This window comes from Theropithecus gelada, chromosome 1, assembly GCF_003255815.1.
Source record: "Theropithecus gelada isolate Dixy chromosome 1, Tgel_1.0, whole genome shotgun sequence".
Classification (NCBI taxonomy): Eukaryota; Metazoa; Chordata; class Mammalia; order Primates; family Cercopithecidae; genus Theropithecus; species Theropithecus gelada.
The window spans coordinates 88713451-88734559 of NC_037668.1; positions in this window are offsets into that span (position 1 = coordinate 88713451).

Consider the following 21109-nt stretch of genomic DNA (forward strand, 5'->3'; position numbering starts at 1 on the left):
AAAAAAAAAAAGTGAAGAAAAGCTCCTTCTACTCCACCTTGAGAATGTATCGATTGTGAGCATTCTTGTGGCTGTTAGCCTAGGCCACCCTGTCATGTTGTTTACTATAAAATATATATGTTCTGTTGACACCTAGGCTGAAAATCCCATAAGGGATGCTGGATGTATTCAGTGGGTGGCTGTGACTCCTCTAGGGACCAGAGTGACCCACTGCGTACATTCAGTATCTCCACTTCCTAGCATATTATGTAACTTCTCCTCCACCACTCCCTACATTAAAATTAATCCTTTAGGGTTTAGAAATTCAATGGAATTCAACAATCAGTTGTTGGGGTTATGTCCTACGGGCCCCAGACTGCACCAGGTAGTAGAAAGGACCCTATATTTCCTGTAGGCTCCTTGGTACCAGGCATGGGGCCACCATTCCATTTAATCCTCACTTCAGGCTTGGCAGGTAGAAACTATCACCCCCATTTTACAGGAGAGAAAATTCTAATTTTCAGAAGTTAGAGTAGCCCTCCCAAGGATATGTCACTATTAGTTTGACACATGAGATTCAAAGTCATGTCTGATTCCAAAGGCCACATCCTTTCTATTCACCTATTGACCACAGGATTCTATTTATCTTTTTGACAAAAAAAATTATTTTTATAGAATGAAAATATGTAAATATATACAAATTTGCTATATAATATATAACATATATCTATTATAAAATTAAAATTATTATAAATTATTCCAGAAAGATCCTGTTGAAACGCACATATTATCTTGGGATATGTGCAAAGAGGAAGCAAAGAAGGGAAGACATGCAGTAGTATAAGTAACTTGGCAGAGAGTATGGCACAGAAACTCAAGATGGCTGAGTGTTGATGGGGTAAAGAATTGTGGGAAGGAAAAGGCATTAAATATTCATTAAGCTTCTATGATATGGAAGGGGCTTTTCATATGTTTCCTCATTCAATCCTCATACAACTCCATGAGATTACTATCATGAGAAAACTTAGGCTCAGAGAACTCAGTAAATTGTGTAAGTTCATAAAGGGAGGAAGTAGTAGAGCTTGGATTTGAACCCAGGTCTTTCTGACTGCAGGGGTCCACTCTCCTTCCTTTGTCCCAGCCTACTTCTGAACAGGCCCCATGGGGGCCTTGAGCATAAGTAACATAAAAATAGGAAATGAATGGAGGAGGAGTGTAAAAGTGAAATGAAATCAATGGAGGTACCATGAAGAGATTTTGCTTATTCCCAAGTTAACCTAGGCCCCTGCCCAATATGGTACAAGAAGTCCCTGGTTCTCAGCGCAGCCCTGCCCATAACTGAGTACAGTTCACATAGGAAGTCATAACCTTTCCGGGGCTCAGAAAATTCCTCTTCTAGAAAATTAGTTTTTTGAACAAGGTAGTCTAGGACCCACGTAGCCCTGAGGTCCTTAAAATCTAGAAAAAGTAAGCACAAAATAGAATATTTTCCACTTATTAATTACTGTCCAAGTTCCTTCCTGAAGAGCTAAGCATGTCCAGACTGGATTCGTTGCCCAAAGGATGCTTCTGTCACTGTTTGTCTACCTGGGCCTGGAGGAGGTGATACATATTGATTAAGGCATTGATATGGTGCTAAGGGAAAAATGTATTAGCACACTTATATAATGCCCTAGAGGTGCAGTCTTCCTTGGTTCTCAAGGAAGAATTTTTTATTCAGTCAACAAACATTTACTGAGGCCCCCGCCAACACAGTGCTCCATGCCATGTGTATAGGAGTAAACCAGCAGCCAACATAGGCATTAAACAAATAATTACATAAATAAGTAACAACGGCTGTGTTTTATTTGGGGTCACTTGGGGAGCTGTGGAAAGGCTTAGGCAGGGAAGTCACATTGTCAGATTTGTACAACTCTGGCTCCTACACAAATTAGAGATGCTGAGACAGGAAGCCGTGAGAAAATCCACTGCAACAATCTGGGAGAGACGTGTTGAGGCTCTGAATTAAGCCAGGGTCAGTGGGGATGCTCACAGACCACATTCTTGAGAGATAGAGGAGTGAGCTAGACGGACATGTGATGTTCACAACACTCCCATGGCTGGCGTTGCTGGCAGGAGGGGGTGTATAATACTAATCACCATGCACATGGCTTGCTTCGTTCACCCATCCAGGGAGGCAAGATGCCAAGAGGCACAGGTGTTCCCTGCCATCGAAGGAGGCCTCTGCCTCTCTTGATTGTATAAACAGGCCTCCCGCCTTCCTGCCTCCTCAGCATCCAGCATCACCCCAGGGAGCCCTGGCCTCCCATTCAGGGTGCTCTCAGCAGGGAGGCACGAGGTCTGGCAGGATCTGAAAAAGGGTGACGCCTCCTCATGGGCATCCTGGAAGGGTTGTGAGTCCATCCTGTGGGCCCAGCATCGTGTGATCTCCACACTCACTGCCATCTGTTTCCTATCGAGGCTGAACACAAGCTCGTGCGTGCGGTCACAATCACACAGAAAAATCACTTGGCCAACAAATATGGAAATGTCAGCTTCATTCTCTCTCTCTCTCTCTCTCACACACACACACACACACACACAGGACTTAAAAAATAGACATTGAAAATGTTGACCCTTTCTAAGATGCCCTCCCCCAACCCCAAGGAAAATATAATGGCATCAAATTCCCCTTGCAGTCCATACTTTATTTAACGGTTGGGTGGGGGAACCTCAACGCACATGTACAAGGGCCAAACCAAAATAGGAAATATGAGCAAAGTGGTTGCATCCTTTTGCAATCAACTATTATAAAAGCTGGCCATCTCCTGTTCTACAAGAAGACATGGGGTTTCCAACCAGCCCAGTTTTATTTTACATAATTGTAACCATCTCAGCATGTCAATTAAGATAGAATGTTACCTTTGGGATGGGATCAATTAGGGCCCTGAAGATTGAATTTGGAATCATGATTAGCCTGTTTTACATTTTGTCTTCATTTTCTAAAATATACAATTGTCTGATTCAGCCCAATTTTTAAAAACATATTGTAAACTTATTTATTTTTTTAAGCCAAAACAGACGTGGGAGGCCAGTTAGTAACAGGAACCATAGCAAAATGGAGGATGAGGAGGTGGGGGTTGCTATTTGATTAGAGTCGAATCTTAAATTTCCACAGCAAGAAAATATTGAATGTAGTGTAATGGTTGCTGGATTTTCTTAAGAACTGAAATCATTACACCCTGGCTGTGATCCAGGTTCTTCCCTTTTTTAGGTTACAATTTGAAACGGTGCAGAACATGCTATAGTGTTGTAGTCATTTATGTAATGTCATTGAATCGAGCTTCTGGAAATAGACAAAGGACTTTGTGTCCCGAAATGTTCTTCTGGCGGAAAATTGATAGCAACATGAGATATGCTATTACTAGATTTGGTTCTGCCTCCAAATTTGTGCTGACTAAAGTAATTGAGAGAAAGACAGAGAGGGAGAGAGAAAGAGAGAGGGAGGGAGAGAGAATGGGAAAGTGAACTTACAACTGTGTAGGGACGCTAAATACTTAAAACAAATGCTGCATGGAGGGAAAGCACACATTTCCTAGCAGCAATGTGCAAGTTTTTCAGGATCACTAAAATAATGTGAGCCTCTTTGCTTGCTTTTCTGAACTTGTTGTTTCCCAATTGGAGACAATGAACATGCAAATACATGACATGAACCCACTCCCCCCTCCGCCCGGGTAATTCTCCCAAGCCCTCCCCTCCCATTCCAGCCCTCCAAAGTGTTTTGCCTTCATTGAAACCCCTTGTCTGGAGCTTTTGCCAGATTCGTCAGAATGACAGACGAGTCCAGCTTCACCAACCAAAGATGCAGTCTGAATGCAAATCAAACCCAGGGCTGGACACTCTAGAGAGGACACATGGTGTTAGGCACAAGCCCATGCCCTGCCCATTTTTGCCCCCCTGCCACCTCCGCCCAGTGCCCTTCTGAGGTTTGTCATCTTCATTGCAACAGTCCCTTTCAGAAAGAAAAGTTAGAGCTGTTTGTGCATGAAGTGAAAGATATGTCAATAAGCCCCCTTTCCACATAAATAGCACATCAAAATATTACCAAATAATGCTGTTGACTTTGCCAACAGGCATAGGACTCCATCTGGAGAGAATATCTTCCAACTGAGAGGCATCCTAAGTGCCCTTTCCTAGGCAACAGGCAAGGTGACCATTCTGTGGCTAAATCCTGTCCTGTCTATGTGCAAGGGCAATCCTGCTCCTCTTCCCTTGTGCCCACACCACCTGCACTGGATCCTGGAGTTGTCTGCTCCCATCCAAAATGAACCCATTGGTCCTCTTTCCTTTGTGATTGCAACAGCACTGTCCACTTCTGACCACACTCACTATATCCAAGTATCTCCAGAGATGTCCAAAATAGCCAATACTAGATTCTAACCAGGGACAGAGCTGGCCGGCTTCACCAATACTCTCCATTCATCTGCTCCTATCAACACAGAGACAACAGAAAAGCTTGCTGTTGGGTCAGCTCTGCATGGTGTCAAAAGTGACACCTTCTGAACAAAGGCTTCCCTGCTTCCGCTAGCACATGGGTCTCTCCCGTCTGCGAACTCCGATGTAATTAGAGTCTGAGCCACATAGATAGGCTTTTTATTGTTCTCCTCAGTTATTCAAGAAATTCTTGCTGAGCATTTATTATATGCAAAGAACAGGAAGGCAACAAAGGTGAACCAAATATCCGTAGAGGTCCCCCGGCTCTTCCTAATCCGTATGAATCCCCACTTATTCCACTGACATTTTAAGATTTCTAAGGATTCGTGGAGGAACTTGTGTTCTTACGGTCATCCAGGTCTACAAGGTCCTTTCTAAGTGCCATCTCTGCCTCGGCCCATGTCCACCTGTCCATGAGAGAGGTCATCTCTATCTATATAAAAGCTCTTGCAAAGTACTTGTGCGTTCAGTAGATTTTTGATAGATGTCACTGCGATATGGAGAGACGAGGAGGGAGTAATGACGCAGCAACACAACATCATGTTAAGCACTAAATGTAAAAGGTGGCACCATCTTAAAAGCAGAAGATTGCAGGTGACATTTCACTCAGACCACCCTTTGCTCACATCCTTCCTTCCCACCAGCTCAGCCTCACCCCACATAATTCTCTACCCCTTTGTACTCTTCTCTTCTCTCCCCTCTCAAGAGAGAGAAAAAAAAAATCTCATATTTTCAGATGCAACTGTTTAAACCATTCTCTTTTCTGGAAGGGAAGAGGGAGAGGAGTGATGATGATCTCTGAAGGTTAGGTTTACAACACTCATACCCTCAGATCTCAGATACCTTTAGTGAGTCATCAAGGGTTTTTTCCCTCAAAGACAATTTCCTCCCCTTACACACACACACACACACAATATTGTTAGTGCCAACTGTTAAAGTAACAAATAATTTTGCCTTATTACACACAAAGTGGTACGATGCCATTCCATTCAGTATTCCCTGCCATTTTCTGATCATCTTCTATGTCCTAGGAAATGACCTAAGCCCTCCAAGCATGCAAATTCACTTAATCCTTGCCACAATTTACTGTGGTGAAGAAACCGAAGATGGGAGCAGTTACATTGTCCAGGGCCACCCAGAGCATTCTGATCCTAAAACTATTATCTTAAGCAATAAATTACTCTGCCTCCCACAATTCAGAAGGCTGAATTATCTGCAAGGTACAATGAGAGGTATAAAGAGCAAAAGGCAGGGGCCCAGCACCAGGTGACTTAACATACTAAGCCACTGGAAACAAGGAATTATGACTTCAGAGAAAGACCTGAGTTTGAGTCCCAGCTGTGCTAGGGATTTGTTGCATGACATTAAGTAAGTCACTCCACTGCTCTGAGCCTCAGGTTCCGCATATATAAAATGAAAATGCTGACAGTGCATACCCCATTAGGTTATCTTGGGGACTCAAGGAGATAAGGCATGGGAAGCACACAATGCAGTGCTTGGCATGTGATGAGCCCTGAATAAATGTTACCTTTCATTAGTGTATTGAACATGATTTTACAGCTTACCTTGTGGATTTAGCATTTTATGATGCTTCTTTCTGCTGCTGAATACACCTTCTAAAAATCATTGAGATAGTTAATGTCTTGCTTCATTTATCTATTGGAGAATAATATTGTTTGTCCTATCAATGTGTATAAAGTCATCCTACATTATTACTAAATCTTTGTTTATATTTGCTGCAAGTGTTTCCCCAGATGTTTGTCTGCCCTTTAATTTTGTTTAACGTACTTTCTGACATGCAGTTAATTTTTATGAAGTCGAACCTAGCTAAATTTTACTTTGTGATTCCTTCCATTAATGTTAAGGATTTTAAAAATTCCTTTCTACACAGAAATTAGAGAGACATTCATCAACATTTTTTTCTAAGATAAAGACACATTTTAAAATGCAAAGTGATTCACAAAGTAAATAGATTCTGAAATGTGATGTTGGTGGTTTCTTCTATTCATGAGCAGCCTCCGTATCTCATGACTTGTAGTACGTTGTAAAAGTGTTAATCATGATTATCACATAATCCTGTTTGGGGGATTAAATAAGAATGAGATTTAAGTCACTCATCCTGAGAGTTCTTTCATGAGTTAGCCCACTGTCCCCTTCTCAAGTAGAGAGATTTCTAGAATCTAAGAAGTCACACAGATCTCTAAGAATGCATTCATTAATGTCGAAGATCAGCTTAGAATGGCCCTGGCCCTCAAGGGGCTCTCTTTGTTTTCCCCATAATTTCTATGATACGGAGAAAAGACTTTGGTATGAGACTGATCCAGGTTAGGAGTTCAGCCCCACCCTTGATGGTATGATTCCCTAAATTCATACGTGAGAAATCCCCTGAGGCTCTGTTTTCTCATTTAGAAAATGGAAGAAAATAACAGACCCGACTTCAAACATAGATCTACTGTGAAGATTAAGGTAATGCATGTAAATCTCTCAACACACCTGACGAATAACAAATGACCAACAAGTACTAGCTTGTTTTCCATTTTCTCCACCAGAAGATGACCATGGTTGTCCCTAAAGGCCCTGATGCCCAGCATAGACTCCGGAGTAAAACCCCTCTTACTATAGCAGGAGGTGTCAACTTCAGGCTAATTCTAGCCTAATGAGACTGATATGGTAGTGACTGGGAGATAGTGGGTCCAAAGTACAGTGTATTCATTTCCCAGGAATGCTGTAACAAATTACCACAGACCAGAGGGCTTCAAAAACAAAATTTTATTCACTCACAATGTGGGAGGCCAAAAGTCTGAAATCAAGGTGTGGGCAGGTTTGGTCTTTCTGGAGGGTCTGAAGGAGAAACAGTCCTATGCCTCTCTCCTGGCTTCCGGTGGCTGCGGGTAGTCCTTGGTGCTCTCCAACTGGTATCACCTGTCTTGGCTTCCATCTTCACACCACCTTCTCCTCTGTGTGTATCTTCTCTTCCTATGAGGACACTTGTCATTGGATTTAGGGCCCACCCAGATATTCCAGGATGATCTCATCTCAAGATCCTTAACTAAATTACACCACAAAGGTCCCTGCTGAAAATCGAGTCATACTTGTTACAGTGGAGGGTATGCAGGTTCTTGGCATCTTGAACAAAGAATTGGACAAACAAAGCAAAGAGAGAATGATGCAACAAATGCAGAGATTTATTGAAAATGAAAATATGCTCCACAGGGTGGGAGAAGGCCCAAGCATAGGGACTCAAGAGCCCCGTTACAGAATTTTCTGGGGTTTAAATACCCTCTAGAGGTTTCCACTGGTTTACTTGGTGTACGCCCTATGTAAATGAAGAGGATGAAGTAAAGTCACAAAGTCATCTACTCAGTGTATGCTCTATGTAAACAGAGAGGATATTTCTTGTCATAGCTGAAGTGTTTCCATCTGATTTAGTTCTAGGAAGTCAGCATGAATCGGTCTTATGTTCCCAGCCTCCAGACCCTATTCTCCCACCTCACATTCACAGATTCAAGGTGAATACATTCTCAGGTTCCAAGTGGACACATATTTTGTTGGGGGGAGGGGGGGATGGAGGGAGTGCAGGGGGTCGGCACAGGGGCAGCCATTCAACCCACCATACATAGTTCCCTACCTTGAAGTGAAAGAGACCAGATACAGAGAGGTAATGATAATCAGCAGTACCCTGGGCAATATTTTTGAAGAGTAAAGTGATCATTATCTGGGTTACAGTATTTTTATCATCTCCTTTAAACATCTAAATCAATAGAAAATGCAGATATTGAAATTTGTGAAACCCAGAGGGGTAAAAGTGATTGCCTGTGTACTATATATATCAAAAGATCAAAAAGTTCATCTTTGGAGGAATTCATGGTCACCTGCTGAAAATCCCAAAGATAAACAAGTCAGGAAATCCTCCCAGCTTGTTGTGAAAAGGCATTCCCAGCTCAACAAGGATTTCTTGATTCTTTCTGCTGCTGACATTTCTACTGATTGGGAAAGAAGATCCCAGGAGGGAAAGCATCAAGGTGATCTGAATAATATTCTTGAAAATGCCAATGCTTTGTAAACACTAAAGATAAAACATGCCGACTATAGAGAGGAACAAGAGGTATCTTTTGTCTAATGAAAGAAATCGTTTATGTTGTGCGCACCACATTTACATTTCTTTACATCCTCTTTCATGGAGAGTGTTTTGTAAATTAGTTAAGGTAGTTATAACTGTGGTTCCTCAATTTCAAGACCCATTTTCCCTTTTCCAGGTCAACTTCACACGAACTAACTTTAAGGGATTCCTCTTTAAGGGAATTTTGTAATACTCAGAAAAATGTGACTTTTCTTTTTTTTTTGAGACGGAGTCTCGCTCTGTCACCCAGGCTGGAGTGCAGTGGCCGGATCTCAGCTCACTGCAAGCTCCGCCTCCCGGGTTCACGCCATTCTCCGGCCTCAGCCTCCCGAGTAGCTGGGACTACAGGCGCCCGCCACCTCGCCCGGTGAAAAATGTGACTTTTATGAAAGTGTTAGAGGAGAAATGCAATGGCTTAAAATCAGCTGTGTTATTTGAGAACATAAAGAGAATTTCAAGTCCAAACAAAAAAACAGACTAATTATTGGTTCATATAAATCACTGAGCATGTAGATAATGAATAAACAGTTACATGTGTTTACATAATTTTGTATGAACAAATCTTGGAATCTATCCATTCTTTTCAGCAAGTTTTACTGAGTGCCTGTTGGACCAGGGATGATGCTACTCTTTTGCTATTTAGGAGGTGCAGTGGGAGAGTCAAACAAATGCCCAGTGTTATCAGTCCTCGGCTGCCCAACCTCTTCTAGACCTTCTATAGTGATGGGTATTCACTACCCTTCTAGAGCAGCTAGAATCTTCACTACCCTTCTAGAGCACCTAGAATCTACAGGAAACAAGTAGAAAGTTGGCAAAAATGCAGATTCCTGGAGCCACTCTGGAAATTCTGATTCAGCTAGTGTGCTGTGGGACCCAGGAACCTGTCATATTAACATGCACCTTGGGTGACTCTGGTGCAATTGTTTCCCAGGTGGTTCAGACACTGCTATTTTGAAAAATACTTGTCCAGTGGAGAGAGAACGTGTCAATCATGCTGTCAGACCTGATTGGTGAACTAGAGGCATGCACAGTACTGAGCCTCCTGGTGGTGAGTCAGAGGGCAGGAATGGGTGCCTCAGACAGTCTCCCTGGAATTACCATCCACCATCACCAAGAAAAAGTCACAATTTTGCAGCCACACAGAAAAAGTCATAGTTCACTCTCTCATTAACTGCTTATTGAGCACCAGTTATGTGCCATACGCTGTTCTTGGTGCAGAGGCTAAGCAAAGAATGAAACAGTCAAAAACCTCATCCTTCTTGGAGCTTACATGCAAGAGGGGGAATAACTCTCAACTGTGCTCCATTAGTTTCACTCATGCATGCATGCATGCATTCATCTGTTTCACAAGCATGGATTAGACCAGGCATGGTGGGGGTGGGGGGTGCCGTAGTTCAGAAATAAACCCCACAGTCCCTACCTTCTAAGGAACCTACAGTCAAGGGGGAGAGACAAACTAGTAAAACCTTAAGAGGCAGTTTATCAAGTGCAAAGGTAGAAGAATCTGGAGGTGTCATGAGAACTCAAAAACAGCCAATCAAGGAAGGCTTCCCAGAAAAAGTGATAGTATACCTAAGCCTTGAAGGACAAGCAGGAGGTAACAGCAGCCACAGGCACATCAACATGAGAGGAGGACATTGAATGGAGCTCAGCATAATTGGAGCAAGGGTGAGAAGTAGAGAAAACTGGTCCAGGAAGCTGCAGAGGCAAGTGGGGACTTTGACTATAGAGACTAGATTGTATCCTGACCTCCATGGGGAGCCACAGAAAGGTGTCAAGCAAAATGGAGTATCCTACTCTGATGTGTGTTTTAGAAAGATATTTCTGAGTTCAGTGAAAGGAATGAATTAAGAGAGCAGAGAGTAGAGTCAGGCAATGAGAAGGACTTACTACAATAGAACGGGCCCAACTGGGGCCCGAATACACTAAGGCACTGTATATGCAGATGAAGAGGAAGGGACAGAGCTGAGAGATATTTAAGAAGCGGAACTGAGAACACTTGATGAGCCATTAGGTGCCAGGAGTATGAAGGGGAATGACAGTCCCTAAAATAGTTGGATGACAATTATGTTCCCAAAATTTCTCATTAGCTTTCCCTTAGGATTCCCTTAGTTTTCCATTTGTACATCCTCCTGGTTCCTCCCAATCTTACTGCTGCTCACCATAAGTGAACTGAATTAATGGAGAGCTTGGCCGTGGTCTCTGTGGAACAACTTACTCAAGGTGAATCCACATACTTAAATACCCCAGTCAAATTTAAATTATCTTCAGGGGGTCAAATCAACTAATAAAAAAAGGAATTTAGTCATCATCTAAGGCAGAAAATCCCGAAGAATTGGAAATTCTCTTTGCTGAGTAACTGAATCTAGAGTTCATACAAAGCAAATTGCCCTCTATGGCATTCAGAAAATAAGGGCAGACCTGCAAATCCAGAAGAGTGGTTACCTCATGGGGGCTGAGGGGAATGAGGGCAGAGGAAATGCAATTAAAGAAATGTAGAAATCTTCCATAATAATTATGGGGTTTTATTCTTTTGCTGGTGGTGCAACATAAATGTTCAGTTTATTTTATTTTATTTTATTTGAGACAGAGTTTTGCTTTTGTTGCCCAGGCTGGAGTGCAATGGCACGACCTCAGCTCATTGCAACCTCCACCTCCTGGGTTCAAGCAATTCTCCTGCCTCAGCCTCCAGAGTAGCTGGGATTACTGGCGTGCACCACCACACCCAGCTAATTTTGTATTTTTAGTAGATACAGGGTTTTTCCATGCTGGTCAGGCTGGTCTCAAACTCCCAACCTCAGGTGATCCACCTGCCTCAGCCCTCCAAAGTGCTGGGATTACAGGGGTGAGCCACGGCAGCTGGTCAAATGTTCACCATTTTATACACTGTGTGATGGGCCTAAAACGTTTCAGACATGCCTGAGATCCCTTTAGGGCTCTGCTCACTAACTGTGATCTGGAGAAAAGGTTCCAGGAGACCCTTTAGCAAGTGACAGCTGTTTCTTCTTCACCTGGGTACTGGCAGATTCTTGTATATCTGAAGGGATCTTATGCATGGAGAGTAATGTCTATTGCTAGTTGTATTCTGATTGCTTCTTGATAGACTAAACACATGAATCTAGTAAACAAAACTTTGAAAATCAAAGGAAAACGCTGAAAGAAAGACAACAGAGATAAATTTAAGCCAGTGATTTTTATATCACATAACTCAAAGCCCTAGACACTCTCTAGAGACAGACTGTCGAGTGACCCAGGCTGTGCCTCCTACCCTGGTTTCCCGCCAGTGTTTCCGCCTGACTATATACTGTGCTGGCTCACCACACAGTAGATTACTATTAATGATGAGTTCTATAGTTTAAAGAAATTTCATAAATAATGGATTTTGAAAATTAGAAATTTTAATTTCCTCCATTTTTCCTTCACAGCCAGAATTTAGGCATGGCTAGTTTACTGTATACATGCCCACACACATGCATAACGTATACATACAACGTATACATATGTACCTATATATACATAATGTAAACATACACACACAGTATGGTTAATGACCAAATGGGTCCAACAGAAAAGAGCAATATAAAATTCCTGAACAAAAGGCTAGGCATGGTGGCTCATGCCTATAATCCTAGCAATTTGGGAGGTCGAGGCGGGCAGATCACTTGAGGTCAGGAATTCAAATCCAGCCTGGGCAAAATGGCAAAACCCCATCTCTACTAAAAATACAAAAATTAGCTAGGCATGGTAGTGGGAGCCTGTAATTCCAGCTACTCAGGAGGCTGAGGCAGGAGAATCACCTGAACCCGGGAAGCAGAGGTTGCAGTGAGCCCAGATAGCACCACTGTACTCTAGCCTAGGCAACAGAGTAAGACTCCTTCTCTAAAATAAAATAAAATAACTAAACAAAGATCCCATTTTTCCCTTGGTTTGTTAAAGGAAATAAGCTATTTTTTATGTATTGACTTCTCCATAAAGCCTTCTGTGATCATTTTATGCACACTAAGCTCTCACTGAGGGCTGGTACTGGTACCTCTTGTGTGAGCTTATAGCTTTCACTCTACTAAGCCCACAATTAACACTCTGGTACTTGTCAAGTGAGCAGATGAATGAATGAAAGATTAAAGTACAAAATAGTAACAAATAGATGAATGGTTGAACAATTTGTCTGATCAATTTATTCACACATGAATTATGTTCTGCCCTCATTAAAATTATGGGTCATCCACAATATGAACACATATATAAATTTCTGCAGGTGTTAATTTCACAGCCAGAATCCATACCTGACAACATTTTCATGTGTGAACACTTAGAATGAAGGCAAAATATCTTTCTTAAACTAACATGACTACCCTTGACAGCAGCAGTATAAACAGACTCTTGTCAGAGATTTGTTGATTATCTTTTTGCAACTAACATCCACTTTGTAGATCTGCATTACCATGAAAAGGCTTTCTGTTGGGAAACATGTTGGGAACCTCCCATGCATAAGTCTGCCAGAATGCAAGCAAAGACTACCTTATTGCCTACTTTTTGATGACTTTTCTTTCACGAACAAACCCAAAGGGCAACAAGTTGATCACAATAGTTTCCTCACTCAACAGAAAGAAATGAAGACTTAATGTTAAAATCCAATTCAATTACCATTGGTTGGGCATCTACTAGCAAAAGGACTGGGATAGACGGAGCAGTGAAGTGCAAAGATATCCACAAGAAGTTGTCAATCTAGGTAGAGTTGCAGGCATTTCATTCTTTGTTTATTTACTTAACTAGTATTTATTTAACATATGCTATGAGCCAAGCACTTTTGCTGGGCCCTGGTGATAGACATAAACATACAGGCATGGTCCATTCCCAAAGTGAGTTTGCAGTGCTATAGGTAAGGCGAATATTAAATAATGGGTGTATGAACAAATATAAATTATGAACACAGTTCAATGTTTTATAGAGAAATGATGAAATTCTACGAAAGAGAATAATAGGGGATAATGTTCTTTAAAGGGAGGGTTCAGATGTGACATTTACAAGAAAGTATCCTTTGTGCTGCCTCCTACCTGTGACCCTTGTATTTTATATTATAGTGTGAGTAATAAGGGCTGGTATAAGATGCAGGAAGTTCTGTGGGCATATAGGTTAAAAAGACATTTAGCTCCAGCTAAGGGATTATTATGGAAAAGACACTTTTTTGAGGGAAGTGTCTTTCTTCACATCTTCCCTGAAGATGGACAGAGATTTCACATGTGAATAAAACTGCATGAACAAAGGAAGAGAGGAAGGAAAGCAAAGTGTGTCTAGGAAACAGCAAGTAGTTGAGTATAGCTAAAGAACAAGGTATGATTGATAGGGATCAGATTATGAAGGTCCTAGAATGCCAGGCCAAGGATTGTAAACATTACCCTATAGGCACTAGGGAGTCATGAATAGCTTATGAGCAGACTAGTGGGATGCTCATACCTGTGCTTTAGAAACCCAGCATGGCACATGAGTGGAGAGTGATGTACAAAGGATACACTAAAGGTGGCTAGAATAACGAGATCCAGATGAGATTTTTTAAAACAAGCAAAACGTCCATGGTTCACCTAAGAATAATGAAGGCTTGAAATGGGACAGTGGGTGCAAAAATGGAAGGACATGACAAATGGCAAATGCTGACTAGGTGATCTGCCTGGCTAGACATAGGCCAGTCCTGATGGGCCTTAATAAGTGAGAAGGTTGTGTCAGTTGTGACACTGAAATCTTGAATTTTAGAAACTGGAAAGCTGGTGGTGTCACGTCTATGAAATAGATGCTTTGTTTGATTTGGGATATGTTGAATTTGGAAGTTTGCAGAGCCTTCTGTCTTGCAGGATTTAGAAGTTCAGATCCATAGCACCCAAGCTAGAATGACCAAGCCAGAGGCGAGTGACTTGATTCACTGAGGCAGCTACAATCCAGACCTTGAGTCCCAGGACTCTGCATCTGTTTTGTTTAGCCAGGGGATTATTATAAAATATTTACTGTACTCAAGCCTGGGCCTCCCCTGAGAATTGGGATCACAGCGCCTAACCTAATATTCTCTAAGATTATTACTGCTAATAATTCCTTATTGGGGAAATCAAATAGTTACGACTTTTCACTGTTGTTGGAAAAGCTTGAGGGGTGAGTCATGTATTACCCATAGAGGAACTCTGTACACACTAGGCACATAGTAAAATTAGGTTCAAATAAAATGCTATGGAAGAGTGTTTCATTTCAGAAAGGCTTACAGTCATCCCCTTACTGGAAATGAGTGTTAGAAGGCACTAAAAGGCTGTGTGCCCTCTGCAGTATTTAATATAAGGGCTCCATTTTTCTTTTAATCTACATGACATTGATACTAAAATTTGTAAGCAGTAAAAGCAGTTGCAGGAGACTTTTTCAGTTATGGTACTGTATCATTTATGAAACACATTTGCCAATATTGCTCTTCTGATCCTCACGACAACTCAGCAGAGTTTGTGTTGCTGCCCCTCCTTTCCTTCAAGGAAACTGAGGCTCAGAGAGGTCACAGGTGGTGTGCAGGGTCACCTAAGTAGAAAGCATCAGAGTCAAGGTTGAGTCCAGAGCCTTATCACTGTAAACTGTATATTCATGTAGCACTTTGTAGTTAACAATGCACTTTCATGATAACCTACTAAATCTTCCCAAGGACCCAGTTTGGTAGTCACTGTTGATACCCTTTACAGCAGAGGGACCTGAGAAGCTGAACGACTTGGCAATAGTCACAAGAGAGTGGGGGAGCTGAGACTCCTAGCCTGGGCACTCTCTCTCCAGTCCCCACCTTGTGTGGGCCTCCTTCCAAGACCCCAGAGGGTAGGATCCACTGATTATCATTACTCTCAGACAACCAGGACTCTCATCTGTTGCATACTACAGGACCAAAAAAGCTCCCATGAGTTCTTCCTTCTTCACACACCTTAACCCAATATATACCGCTGAGGAAGACATCTTTAAAAATGCAGGACAATCCCTTGAACCCAGGAGGGGGAGGTCGCAGTGAGCTGAGATAACGCCACTGCTCTCCAGCCTGGGAGACAGGGTGAGACTGCGTCTCAAAAAAAAAAAAAGAAAAGAAAAGAAAAGAAAGAAAGAAAGAAAAATGCTGACCCTTCCTTGAAGTTTTTCAAAGATTCCAGATTCAAATGCCCAAGATTGAACTTCATCAATACATACCTATACATACCACCACCAATATCATCCCATTCATGGAGTTTACCAAGGGGAAAAAAGCTCTTTGAATGCCAAAGGCCAGTCCTCCCTGCCAGTTGATAATGGCACCTATGTTGTCAGTTCAGCTGATCACTCCAGGCAGTAGCCAAAGAATAAAGAATAACCCTTCCCAGCACACAGACTGTTGAAACTAGCTTGAGTATAACTGAGTCACTTTGAGCCACTCGTATCCTGGAGCCTGTTAGCAACAGGTATCACAAAGCGTACTCTGAAAGCATTGAAGCATAATGCAGGTTTTACCAAGAGTTTCTTCATGGAGATAGAGGAGGAGGTTCCCATTTTATATGATAAAGCAAAACCTCCTCTAACTCATTCCTGGAAATCTCTCTGGTTCCCCAAAGCACCTTTCGGTATAGCTGCTCCTCCCTCTCTCCTCCTTCCTGCAACTTCTCTACACCCATTCCTCTCCTGTAGCCGCCGCCACCATGCCCCGTATCTCTCTTTCAGTAAAGCAACTGGCACCCCTAGCCATCAACCCTACTCAGGAAACCTAAGAGTATTCCTTGGGATCTGTTCTTTTTAAAATTTGGGAGCTGTTGAATAGAGAGAGAGAGAGAGCTGGAGAAAAATACAAATCTAAAAACTGTTGATTTCATTATTGTTCCTGCCCAAAAATACTAACATAATAACCAACATTTTCTGTTCCCAATTCTTTGCATACTTTCTCTCTAATGCTCAAAACAGCCCTATAAGGCAAATAAAGATCTCCATTTTACAGATGAGAATGCTGAGGCTTAGAGGAATCGAAACTTCTTACCAGCTCTAGATGTAAAGTGGCAGGCCTAAATCTACCTGACTTTAAAACCCATGCATACCCCAGCAGACTTCACGGAGGCAGAACATTGGGCTGCTTTTCCTTTGGGAGCTGCCCTCTCCTCCCAGCCACTCAACTCAAGCCAGCTGCAGGCCCCTCCCCCATTCCACCTTGTGGTTCCTCTGGCCAGAGGGAAAAGGAAGTTTGTTACCTTTCAGCTGATAGACCCACTTCCTGAGCTAGCTCAAGGTGCTGGTGCACACATGGCCCAGTTCTCCCATGCCAGAGACCTGCTCACTACCCTCTAGTCACATCTGGGACATATTTAAAATTACCTCTAACCACAACTGCAAAGTAAGATGACAAGAGATTAAGCAAATACCATAGGCTTGCTTGCTAAGGTTCAGCACAGGAGATCCATGTCCCTACTTCCCCTACTCTGGCTCTGCCCAGGAAAACTGGGCAACTTCGTATGGGAAGTTTGATCCAATTGTTTCCACTTGAGAGCAAGTACAGAATCCTTGGATGTCTTCTGGACTCAGTGACTTCTTGCAAGTGGGGAGTGATGGGAGGTGGTGGAGGGTGAGTTGTTGTGAAGCAATCAGCCTTGAAACCAAACTGGCCGAAGCACGTGTCCTAGCTGTGCTGCTCACTACCTGTGTAGCCCTGGATAAGTTACCTAACTTCCCACCTGCAGTGGTGTTTCCTCGCCTGAATATGAGAGGGTTGTTAAGGATTAATGACAGAAAGCCTGCATCTAAAACAAAGGCTTCAGTAAATGTAATTTATCCTCATTATTATTCCCAGTGGGAGCATTGGCTCTCTCCTATCCTCCCTAGCAATGGGGCAATCTTTTAACTTCTGGGCCCCAAATTTCCTCACCTGCATTGGCTGGTCAGAGGCCATGATCTCTCAGGTCCCTTCCTGCATTGGTTATCTATGAAGCAACCTCCATTTGGCATTTATTTTCCTGCTTGTTGGCTGAAAATAAGTTCACTCATTCCCAAAACCTCTTGGAAAAAGAGGGACACTGCTTGGCATAGGCTGTCATTGGAAACAGCTCTTCTTTTCCAGAATAGCAATAAAAAACATGTGTTGTTTGCTGTTTGTTCAAGTTCAGAGGGAAGGAGAGATGGTGACAGTGAATTCATGTGACAAAGAGACCTGGGATGGAATCGAGGTGGGAGGACAGGTATTTTTAGTATATTAAATCCACAATCTGGGGTTTTGAAGGGCCTTCTACTCTGTGTAAGTTTGCCTAGAGTACATACCTGTTGTGTGATAAAAGTAACAGTGTGGCCGGGCGCGGTGGCTCAAGCCTGTAATCCCAGCACTTTGGGAGGCCGAGGCGGGTGGATCACGAGGTCAGGAGATCGAGACTATCCTGGCTAACACGGTGAAACCCCGTCTCTACTAAAAATACAAAAAATTAGCCGGGCGTGGTAGCGGGTGCCTATAGTCCCAGCTACTTGGGAGGCTGAGGCGGGAGAATGGCGTGAACCCAGGGGGCGGAGCTTGCAGTGAGCTGAGATCCGGCCACTGCACTCCAGCCTGGGAGACACAGCGAGACTCCGTCTCAAAAAAAAAAAAAAAAAAAAAGTAACAGTGTGGCATTCTTACAGTCCTCCATCCTGGAGTGGAACTTTTCAAATCAGAACCCCGGGAGTGACAGTCAACATTGAAGGGTGCCAAGGACAGGGAGCAGGGACATGATGAAATAAGTATTAGTCCGTGATAGAGAGGAGGAAAAAAGGAGAGAAAGAGAAGCAGTACGATCTGGGCTCTGATCAGCTGGGCCCCTGCTGTTGGCCAAGCAAGCAGGCTTTGCCAGGAGCTTCCCGAAGGCAGCTGTCCAGCCAACCCCAAGCAAGCTCCTGCCAGGAGGCATCATTACAGACGAGTGTCTGATCAGCTCCATCGAGATCACATTAAAGGCTCTCCTACCCACCCCCCTTCTGAAAGAGTGTTACCATTTGGACAGATTTTCAGGGTCACTTTCTGACCCATCTCTGGAAAAACAATCACTGTCAGACCCCTCCTGACTTATTTGCTAATGGGAACAAAAACCATACATCTTTATTCAAAATAAAGAATGATGCCCAGCACTAGCCCTTGGGCTCTTTGAAGGACTTCTGCTTCCTTTTCCCTTGCATGTTCCACTACCCTTTGGCCACTCCTGGAAATAAGTCCCCTTCCAGGTAAGCATGCTTTGACTAATTAATTTATTCCATCTGTTCTTTCCTCTGGAACTTTCACCATGGCACAGAAGGTTCTGAAACAGATTTGGTTCTTATATTGATAACCAGGTAACCGATAATGGATGGAGAGTAGAGTATGGAGGGCTGAAGGAAAGGGGCATGTAAGTTTTGTCCCCTTACATGTGCCTGACTTTTAGGCAAATCTCTGATTTATCCAGTCCATTAAAGGCATGGAGACATCTGAAACTGCATATGAAAAAAGCTAATCTCTGCATTGCAAGGGAGTTTTTAAAACCATACCCTGTTCAGGTCACTGGTAGAAAGAACGAGGAGGAAGGGAAGTAAACAAACTAATGAATAACTGTTCATGATTCATGTGAATAAATGAATAAACACACTAATGGAGTGCCGACCACGAGCCAGCTCCTCAACCAGGTGGTTTATTTGCTTTTTAACTCTCAGGACAAGTTTGTGAGTAGGTAGAATACTGCCTGTGTTACAGGCAAGACAGCTATACCTCACAGAAGTGGAATAACTTGCTTTCGGACACTCAGACCTTGAGTGGCAGAGCACAATTCAAACCTACATCAGCATCACTCTAAAATCTACTCCTCCTCCCAGGCCACACTGAGACATGCGCATTTCTTTGCTGTGAGTTTGTCTCTTCTAGAATTCTGATGACTCAGAGTCTTTGGCAGGACCCCATCATGTCTTCAGAGGTGGGGAAAATCAGCGACCGCTGCTAGGGTGGGCAAGCTCTCCCTGACAGCTTGGGAGAAGCAAACATTGCCTTCTATGCACAGGCTTCCTTCATTGAGTTAGTTACCTTTATTTGAAGTCAAATGCTGTTTATCTAAATTGACAGCAGGTTGCTGATCAAATATTACTGAGTCTTCTCTAGGTGTGAACCTGGGTGAGTTCCCCTGTATACCCTTGGTTAATGCTTTGTGACTGTGGGAGCCAGAACCGAGGAGTCTGGCTCAGCCTAACGCAATGTGACAGCTAACATCCAAAGGAGAAAATAGTCCCTCTCTACTGTTTCCCACATTCCCCATGTTTACAGCGTGCACATTACAAACCCAGTCTGCAATGGACTTTTTAACACACTAGGTGTTGCCACTTGGAAAGGTTACTTTTACATTTGCAATCTTTGCATTGTGTTCCCTGCTATGGATTATGGAGCAAGCGAATGAAAAGCAAGCGTTCAATGTAATTGTGTGTTTGGTTCCTCTGATACCCTGTTGGAAGAGGCTTACCAAGGGAGAGGCCCAGGCCATATGGGCTGGGGTGCAGATGCTGGTGGCCAGGCTCAGTGCCCCAGAGGTGACGTTGAGGCACTCTGAGGGAGTCAGGACAGACTTTCTTCAGTGCAAGAGCAATGCCCGTTCCAGCCTGGAGTCGATTGCGATAACCTTGACAACAGGAACAATGAATGGCACATCATTTTCCTGAGGATGCATCGGTACACGGAAAGATCTCTGCCAAATCTCATCCCCTTGCCAAGGCTTCCAGGTGTTTCTTTGTGTTCGCGCAGAGAACTAACATCATTTTTTCCTTCAGTTCAGAAGAGGTGGTCCAAAGTGTTTAAGCGACAGTAGTTGCAACATGTCAGAGTGGGAATTTATTATCTCAGCCCCAATAGGTCTTAATAAGCCTTACACAACTGTTTAGGCATTTATTCTATTAACGGCTGTTCATTCTGGTGGCTTTACCTGAATATTCATGATCTTCCTATCCCCAGAGCTTCAGCATAGCAGCTGTTTAAAACCCGCAGCAAATGTTCAAGAGAGTTCCACAAATATAAACACCCTCACAGCTGAATGTTCCAGCTCTGGCCTCACAGAGGCTAAGCCATGAAACATTTATGTGAAGTGGTTTTTGGAGGGCAGCATTTACAAAACTTAAATAATCTTTCCCCTTTGGGGAGCCCTCAACTCTGTTTGAAACATGACCACAAGGACAAAGGGTCCAGGAGGACCCAAGTCCACAAAGATAACTGCCCCCTCCTTGCTTCCTCCTAGAAAGGGAGGTTCTGAATAAATTCGAACTGGAAGGGAGCTAGAGTGAGTTCGGGGGGTGGGCCGGGTGGATGTGCAACCCACTTCAGGGGAGAGGGCCAAGTCAGCTCCTTGTGAAAGAGTGAGGTGGTTTGTACAGGGAATATTTTTAGTGTAAATATATCAAAAGAGAAAGCATTGGTGGTGGTTTTTCCAAAGGGATATAACCAGGAATGACAGGATTACATTAGCGAGAGCACAATCTGACATGAAATTTTGTGAGATCTCCCTCTTGAGCAAATGTTTCCTGCCTTTCAAGTCAGAATGCAAAGTAGAAAAA